The sequence below is a fragment of the Canis aureus genome, chromosome 38 (genome assembly GCF_053574225.1).
Source record: "Canis aureus isolate CA01 chromosome 38, VMU_Caureus_v.1.0, whole genome shotgun sequence".
Lineage (NCBI taxonomy): Eukaryota > Metazoa > Chordata > Mammalia > Carnivora > Canidae > Canis > Canis aureus.
In genome coordinates this window covers 2,950,854-2,960,453 of record NC_135648.1, presented here as the reverse complement: position 1 = coordinate 2,960,453, position 9,600 = coordinate 2,950,854, and the positions used below count along the sequence as shown (strand labels likewise).

The following is a 9,600-nucleotide window of genomic DNA, read 5'->3' as shown; positions in this document are numbered from 1 at the left end:
TCTCTGTGTCTCTTATTAATAAATAAATAAAATCTTTAAAAAATGATAAAATAAAATAAAGATACAAATGTAGTGATTGATCTGAAGAGGTACCTGCACTTTCTGTAGGTTTATAGGAGTAAGTCCACATAATGTATTATGTAAGTCCATAATGTACATATATATATATACTATATAGTCCTGATGCAGGATTCAACTCCAGGACTGTGGGATCATGACCTAAGCCAAAGGCAGACTCAACCACCAAGCCACCCAGGTGCCCCAACACAGTGATTTGTACAATTCTATACTATGCTATGCTCACTACAAATGTAAATATCATCAGTCACCATACGACACTAGTGTAATACTATGTATTATATTCCCTATGCTAAACTTTTCATCCCCGTAACTTATTCATTCCATAGCTGGAAACCTGTACCTACCACTTTCTTTCTCCCATTTTGTCCAATGCCACTACCCCCTCCTCTCTGGCAACCACAAGTTTGTTCTCTGTATTTATGGATCTATTTCTGCTGTTTGTTCATTTGTTTTGTTTTTCAAATTCTACTTACAACTGAAATCATATGATATTTTTGTTTGACTTATTTTACTAGCATATCCTCTAGGTCCACTAGCATATCCTCTAGGTCCATCCATATTGGTCTGATTTTGATAAAAAACTGTGAGGAGTACCTAGGTTACTCAGTGATTGATGGCCTGCCTTTGGTTCAGGGCATGATCCCTGGGTCCTGGGATCAAGTCCCACATCGGGCTCCCCACAGGAAGCCTGCTTCTCCCCCTGCCTAGGTCTCTGCCTTTCTCTCTCTGTATCTCTCATGAATAAATAATTTAGGAAAAAGAAAGAGAGAGAGGTTGAGGATGTGGGGTGGTATATGCAAGACAGCAGGCTGAGAGCACATGATCAGGGATGGGGGTCAGTATGTGTTCAGCTTCTGATCATGGGTAGGGAAGAGGATGTGCGGGGGTAGAGGGTATGATCTCGTAAGCATTCTGTTCCTATCAGGGCTTCGCTGGCCTGGCAGCTGGAATGTTCTCAGTCATTGCAAAACATCCTACTTAAATTTTCATCATTGCCTCAAGAAAGTAAAATAAGAAATAAGCACAATGGGTTTTAGTTAGAGCATGAGTTAAGTGGTTTGTTTATTCCTTGTTTTAACTGTTGGCATCTGCTATTGAGCAAGAAGCTTCTCTAACACTTTAGCAAAAGTGAGACTCAGAAGGAACACTATTTTTCTTAAGCTTTTATTTATTTATTCATGAAAGACACACACACACAGAGAGAGAGAGAGAGAGAGAGAGAGGCAGAGACACAGGCAGAGGGAAAAGCAGGCTCCATGCAGGGAGCCTGACACGGGACTCGATCCTGGGACTCGATCCCAGGACTCGATCCCAGGACTCGATCCCAGGACTCGATCCCGGGACTCCAGGATCCTGCACTGGGCCGGAGACAGACGCTCAATTGCTGAGCCACCCAGGGATCCCCAGAAAGAAGACTATTAAGAATTGTTGACCAAAAAAAAAAAAAAAAAGAATTGTTGACCATTGACACTGCTGCCAAATTATAAAGTGTTGAAATTTGAGTGTGTATTTCACAACTGAGGAAGGCTCCACCTGACATCTGGTCCTATACAAATGCCGGAGACATCAAAATCAAGCTCATTAGAATGAGAAGATGCTGACATCATGAAGTAGACTGCTTCTAATCCAAGACATTGGCATAAGAATCCTGGTCCTTTCCCCTCTCATCAAGAACCCCATTCACCCCTTTGTAACCTGTTTTGGCCTCCTTCTTCCTCTTTCTGACTCTTGGAAACAAAATGCTATCATCTTTATTTCTGGAGCTCTTGCAAACAGGGAAACCTATATGATTATCGGGTTTGTCACCAAAGACTACACTTGGTCCATGATGCTGGTGATCCTTTAGTTCTGCCCATTACAAACTTCTCCCTCATTTCCAACGGTCCAGTTTAGTGGGCCAAGTTCAAACTCCCTAAAATAAAGGACATAACACTTGTTCCTTCATTGTCATTTAACAAAACAAAAACATAGAGCGATATATAATGAACACGTTAAAAGACCAAAATTAATAGTTACCATGTAAATATATGGATGCTTACTTTAGAGGAGGCATTTTTTATATATATTACCTCTAATACAATTTCAGAAGGTAAACTATATCCATCCTCATTTGCATATGAGGCAACAGTTAAAAGATAAACTGGGGCATATTTTTAAAAATTTTTAAGAGTTTATTTGAGCAAAAATCAATTTCTATTGGGAATCTGGAAGTGGTTAGGAGCAGTCCACCAACAGAAGCTTAGGAAAAGATTTTTATAGAGAAAAGTTGGAAGCAGATCAAAGGAATCATTTTGTTGGCTATAGCTTAAGCACTTCACTTATTTGCACTTATTTGCAAAAGCCTTGTTGGCTGTGATTTGTTGTGAAGGGGAGCAGAATGTGCCACCCCAAATATGCCTCTTTGACATAAGAATGATCTCAAGCAGGTTGTTTTTAAGTAACTGCAGACAAAAGAGAAGTTCTGAAAACCAAGTAGGAATTACCCTTTTGTAAGGGACATTTACATTTATAAGGAAATCTCCATTTTTAAGGGAGTTTCGCTCCTGGGGCCAGATTGAGAAGGATGACTCTGAATCACCATAAACTCTTATCAATGGAAAAGGCATAGATTTAAATCAATATAAGAATTATACCTTTTACTGTGCTTTTCCTAATAACCTCTTACAACCGGTTCCCCCTTCTCCCTCCAAAAAATTAGTTTTTCTTTTGTCTTTAGCTGAAGATAGTATTTAAGTGATGGCTTGGGCCATTTGGGGGAGTCACTCAGTTTTCCTGGATATTTCCCATGTATACAGGAGGTATTCATATTATTTACATTATGTTTGGTTTTCCCCTTTATTCTGTCTTTTGTTACTGAGGAGACGGGAAGTGTTTCAGCCCAAATCCTCAAAGGGTAGGAGGAAAATTATTTCCTGTAGAGAGACCAAAAGGAAGTCTCTCTACAGAAATAAGAGTCTCTCTTTCCCATCACAGCTGGGAGAAAACTAAAGAACAAATGCAAAGAGATATTTCTAAAAGAAAATGGATACCAGTATAGAGGCACACTATTTATTGAAACTTAAATATGATGAGAAAGACTTCTCTGAAAGAGACAACTTGAGTTAAAATGTGTTTGTCTGGAAATAGGAAAGGTATGATGATTTAAAAATCAGGAAAGCCCACTGATCCGCCGCTCATTTGGGAAAAACCTAATTACATGCATGGACTTTGGAGACAGACAAACCCAGATCAAGAACCTCACCCTTACCAGCTGTGTAATCTTAGATCCATCTTTTTATTTTTATTTTTTAAAAGATTTTATTCATTTATTCATGATAGACACAGAGAGAGAGAGAGAGGCAGAGGGAGAAGCAGGCTCCATGCAGGGAGCCCGACGTGGGACTCAATCACGGGATTCCAGGATCACGCCCTGGGTCAAAGGCAGGCCCTGAACCGCTGAGCCACCCAGGGATCCCCAAGATCCATCTTTTTAAAACTCTGTTGTTTCATCTTTAAAATGGAGGTTACATTAGCACTTACCTTATAAAGTTCTTAAAGTTAAATCAGAAAATCTACAAATAATGTTATTAAAAAAAAAACAAAATTCAACTGAGTAAATTTTGAGGATCTTATTGGTTCTACTCAATGATTCCTTAATCGGGCAGCATCCAATCTAGCACAAAGAAAAGAGCTCCGAGGAGCTGTCCAAAAATGCAAATTTTATAGGCAGAAGGGAGCAGAGACAAGGAAGTTATAATAAGGCCTAAAAGCAGATTGGTTCGGGCAAGATTACTTTTCCTTTAGGGGATGACTGAGGTCTGTCAAGCAGATTACCTAATTTATGCAGATTAGGCGAATAGTGATTGGTTTAAGATTCCATTTCTGGAAGAGCCAAAACTGAAATTAAGTCTCAGTTTGATGACGTGGGGTTTAGCGCGAGTGATTCCATTTTGGGTTTGTCATCTTCTTCCTAACAATGCTTACCACAGAACCTAGCCTACAAACTTAGTCTTCATTATTACTGTCATTAGAAGACCAGGAGAATCTCATCTACTGCTTCCAGTGGGAACATTGTTTATGGACTTCGTTTGGAAAGGGCCAATCAATGTTATGAGCAACAATGGTTCCAGCTCAGATATTCTCAGATTCTAGCCACTTGATTCAGGAGGTGCTCTTTTCTTTTTTTTTTTTCTGCTCGATTGGGTTTTGTTTCTCTTCCTCTTAACACCCTGACCGCCCTTTTAGTGGATTCCCGTGATTGTTTAATCAGTTCTCTCTAGGGTTTCCTCATTACAGCCACTTCCTCAAGAGCCGCCCAAGACAACACTACAATCATCAGCTGCTCCCAAAAGAAGAGGAAGTCAGGGAGATAAGACAACTACAGAAGGGAAGAAAGGAGAAAGAATGAGTTATGGAGGCTCTGGTTTGAGGCATCTCATCCAGGTCCTACACCGGTATCACCACTTGAGCCTGGAAACTTTCTCTGGGAATTCATGTGTGTGTTAAAGCATTGTCTTCTTTAACAACGCTTTAGAAATGCAAATCCCCTAAACTATGTGGGTCATTAACTTCAGAGTACCCATTTGTTTACCAGTCACCCTTTCTCAGAACTGCAGAGTACTAAGAATTTTGATAAGAGGAGAGAGAAATAATATGACAGAAGGGCTATTTCCCAGGAGGCCAAGACCCATGACAAAGTGAGAGGCTTAGACAACAAAAGACTATTTATCTCCAAGGACCTAAGTTAGGAAGGGAAAGGTGAGACCTGATTTTAGACCTACCTTTACCACTCTATGGTCTTGGGCAAGGTATTTTGCTCCTCTGGACCTCAGTAAAATGAGGAGGACAGACAGGATGCTCTTTATCAGATATGACTTTTGCAAATATTTTCTCCCAGTCTGTGACTTGTCTTCTGATTCTCTTGACATCATCTGCAGAGCAGAAGTTACCAATTATAATAAAGCCTCGCTTATCAATTATTTCTTTAATGAATCATACTTCTGATGTTGTATGTAAAAAATCGTTGTCATATCCACAGTTATCTAGAGTTTTCTCCTTTGTTATCTTCTGGGAGTTTTATAGTTCTGCATTTTACATTTAGGTCTATGATCCATTTTGAATTAATTTTTTGTGAAGGGTTTAAGGTTGGGGGCTAGATTCACTTCTTTGTATGTGGATGTCCAGTTGTTCCAGCACCATATGTTGAAAAGACTCTCTTTTCTCCATTAGATGGCTTTTGCTTTTTTTTGTCAAAAAGTCAGTTGAGTATATTTATGTGGGTTTATTTCTGGGTTCTCTATTCTGTTCCATTGATTTATTTGTCCATTCTTTTGCCATAACCAAGTGTTCCGTAAGTTTTCTTGTTCGGGGGTGCCCGAGTGGCTCAATTGGTTAGGTGTCCAAATCTTGATTTTGACTCAGGTCATGATCTTGGGGCCATGAGATCAAGCCCTGTGTGTAAAGCAGGAGAGCTAGGTTCTTGTCTCATGGAGTCAAAGAATGAACCTCGTGGACAAAGGAGAGGGAGTGAAGCGATAGGAGTTTATTAAGCAAGAATACAGAGAAAGTTCTCAGCAGTGAGGGGGTTCCTGACAGGGTTGCCACTGGGGGCTTGTAGGTTTGGTCTTTTATTGAAAGGCAATCAAGGAACCTATATTATTTTAACATATCTATTGCTATCACCATTAAGTGAATGAGGGCTAGGTAGGGTGGGGGGGCTAAGGGAGTGGCTACGTGATCAGGCTCACAGAGATCCCAAAAATGCCAAGGTATAAGTAAACCAGAGATAAGGGAGCAAGCCAGACCACCCTGCCCTAGGTGTGGACGGGGAGGATGTCTTTTTATGACACCCTATGGCCAACAAAGAATAACCTGACCCCAAAGAAGAAGTGTCATTAAAGATGTTATCATCAGTTCTAACTCAAACCAAGACACCATAAGAATCTCAAAGCCACAAGCTTCCCAGTCAATTCTCAATAAAAGGCCAGCCAAAAAGCCATCAGTGGCAACCCTGTCGGGACCCCTCTCACTTCTAAGAGTCTCTCTGTATCCTCACTTAATAAATTTCTATCGCTTTACTCACTCTCCATTGCCCACAAGATTCATTCTTTGACTCTGTGAGACAAGACGAGCTCTCCCGTATCATTCTGGTGCTGAAACCCAGGATTACTCCCACTGAAGGGTGAGTAAATGTGGACTCTCCTTTCTCTCCTGGGAGAAGTCTCTCCCTTGGATAACCTCTTCTTGTTACAAACAACAAAACCGGCCACCTGGGGGCCAGTTAAACTCAAATAGTATGGCTGCTGGACTCAAGACTCAGGTGACAGGCTTCTGGAGAAAGGTTTGGTCAATCTCTCTTCCCCAAAAGAAGAGAATGTTGGCCTAACCCTACCCAGTTCTGCTTTCTATTTTTTGGCTTTTCTTCAATGGCTTTCTCTCGCCTCAGGGACTTTGCCTATAGTAGGGCCCTTCCAATCTCTGATGGTCAGTATATCCTTTTATTTAAAAAAATCTTGTTTTAAATTTTTTTGGCCCATAATCAAAACTTTATTGAAAAACTGACACTGTGGTAAACCTTACAAAATTAAACATAATTACATTATCTTGGTAGATTAACTGGAATTACTGAACTAATAACGCTTTCTGCGATGTAACACAAATTCAAGAGGTTGTGCAGATCATTAGTGTTGCTTTCTTCTAAATGAACAGCCTTCAGTGAGTCTGGCCTTTCCTCCCGTCAGCTGGCACAACACTGTTGTGTCTACACAAAAAACCACCGTCTGAGCATGGTTGAAAACCATGGTAATCTTGTAGCAACCTGGACATTTTTCATCCATAAAATAGAAATTTGGGCTTTGAACTAGCCGTTTCTTTTTATGTTTTTTCTTTTCCTCTTCCAAGGATGGATGCAGCAAATCTCTAGCCAGAGGCATGTTGATCCTTTTGCAATCGTAGCCAGTCCCGATCCAGTATGTCCTTTTAATCTGGGATTCGTTTCAGGAAGAATGTTGCCCATGTAGGGACAGGGTTTTCATTTAAAGATGTCTTTTGTGAGAATTGAGGTCAGGAGGGGAATCCTGCCCTCATTTTTGTCACCTGGTAAGGCATATGTCTTTCTGTTAGGTGTAAACTAGGTTTAATCACAGCCAGGAATTAAAACTAAAATTATTGGCAAGCAGGATTAGAGCTATCTCTTTATATGACATGTTGGAGGCCACCTGATGTTTCCTGGGCATTTAACTCTTCTTGGAATACTTGGGCGTTAAAGGAGGGAATTACAACTCCCCCAGCCAATTCTTCAACTGGTTGCATTAATGGCTGGAGCTTTAAGGTATTATATAGTCATTACATAGTTGAGGCTTTCTTGTTCCACCAACAAAAATATGGAATTATAATGAGGCTAAGTGTCGGGGTCTGCATCCCTCAGTAGGGCCTTGCTTGCAAATGGGACCTCAGGGGCAGCCCCAGTGGCCCAGCGGTTTAGCGTTGCCTTCAGCCCGGGGTGTGATCCTGGAAACCCAGAATGGAGTCCCTGCATGGAGCCTACTTCTCTCTTCTCCCTTTGCCTGTGTCTCTGTCTCTCTGTCTCTCTCTGTCTGTCATGAATAAATAAACAAAATCTTTAAAAAAACAAAAACAAAAAACAAATGGGACCTCAGGTATTGGAATGGAAAAGCACCAAGGATGAGGCCAGGAAAATCAATTGGCTAATAATCCGCCTGAGGCTAGGAATGCAAGCAAACTTACCTGACCAAACAATGAGGGCTCCTGCAGAGAGCTCCAAACAGTAAGGTCAATTATAGGATTCCCTGCTTTGTTTAAGGTTCCTCCGGAGAGTGCACCTAAGGACTGGCAATCCAGCACTCTGAATGCCCTTTGGTTACCTTGGGGTCTTAGGGTCTTCAAGATGAGGAAAAGGATGGAGATGGGCCCTGGGGGTCACATCCCGGGGAAGCCTCATCCCTAAGCAGCACATGCCTCCCACTGAGAGGCCTTAGGTGTTTCACTTGCTTCCTTGAGCTTCTAAAAAAGAATATCACAATTGAAACTGTTAACCTCTTCAAGCTCTATGATTAGGCCAGACTTTATTTCAGGGAAATCCAGAGAAGACCAGGAGGATTAGGTGGCAGACGGGTAAGAGTGGCTAATTCCCACTAGCCTGATCCTTTCTCATCCCAAGATGTTAGGCTGCTCTTCACTTGGGAGGGCGAACCAAGGGACGCCTTGGTTTAGACAAGAGCTGATATGTTGGGACGCCTTCATAGTCAACCTCCCTATAACAGGTACGGGGTAAAAGACTCCCACCAGGATTTCGAGATGGGAAACAACCCATCCTTGGCAGGGACGCCTCTGGATTGCACTCTGAAAAATTGAAAGAAAAATTGACCCACTGGCGGTTAAAAAGACAGGTACAGGTAAGAAGACTCCTACGAGGATTACCAGGATCACGAGATGGAAAACAAAACCATCCTCCGCAGGGACTTCTGGGTTGGGTACTGCAAAATTGAGTATTTTCCCCTTGTAAAATTTTTCTAGTGTTTTCCGTTAAAAACAGCAAGTTCTTCAAGGCAAGGTAAAATAAGGTGTGACCTTCACGTCAAGGCATGGTCTTTTCAGTTCCCAAGGACTCTCCCCTTTGGGGTACCTTTTAACCCACTGGAAACAATTTGGATTACAAAATTTAGGGAAGGACTGGTCTCCTGTAGCACTTGCATGGCCTCAGTAGGATCTATCAGTTAGATCCTCTGCTGACGTCAGGACCCCCACCTAAGGGCCTCCAGGAGAATGTTTGCCTGAACCTGTTGGCTGGTAAACTCCCTCCTGACATATTGGATAATTATCTAAATAGGCCTCTGAATAAACTCAGGTCGTTGGAGGAAACACAGGGCCTCCCTAGCAAAGAGGACGCTGACTCTCACTGTTCCTCCCTATAGCCACAGGCTACTCTACCTGGACATGGGGAATCTCCCTCATTCATTTTCCAGGTTAACTGTTATAACTAGAGCCAACTGTGGTTAGTCTACCTCAGGACGAGGCGGGGGGCGCTTTGAGGAATATTCTCAAGCAGCTGCCGAAATTCTCTTTGTTTCAGGAAGTTCCCTGTCTTCTCTGGTCTGTCCTGGACTGCCTAATTCCACTCCTTGGTGTTTGCTCATCTGTCCAAGTGGATGAGCTTTAGAACTGGGAATTTTTTTTTCCACCCTTTTGGCTGCACTTCGCCTCTTCTGTCTCCCCTCCCCCCGCTCCACCTTAGGTGTCGCCTGCAGACACTGCTCACTCCAGATTTCCCCACGGGTGTCTCAGGTAAAAATTGATAAATGGGGAACATACTGACTTTTAAAAGTGGACCCAGGTGAAACATACTCAGTATTTAAAGTACTTTAAGTTTGTTGGTATTTTCAATTATTTATTTATTTTTATTTTTTATTTTTTAAAGTTTGTTGGTTTAATTATGATATAGACATATCTTTAAAGTTATCAGCATTAAATATGAAACTTTTATTGTATTGTTTGCTAAAGGTCAAATAAGCTTGAGTTATC

The 9,600-nt window shown here is 41.6% G+C and overlaps 1 pseudogene; it reads right to left on the bottom strand.

Moving 5' to 3' along the window:
- Positions 1–6,638: 6,638 nt before the first annotated feature.
- Positions 6,639–7,023, bottom strand: LOC144307099 (small ribosomal subunit protein eS27-like pseudogene; annotated as a pseudogene).
- Positions 7,024–9,600: the final 2,577 nt, after the last annotated feature.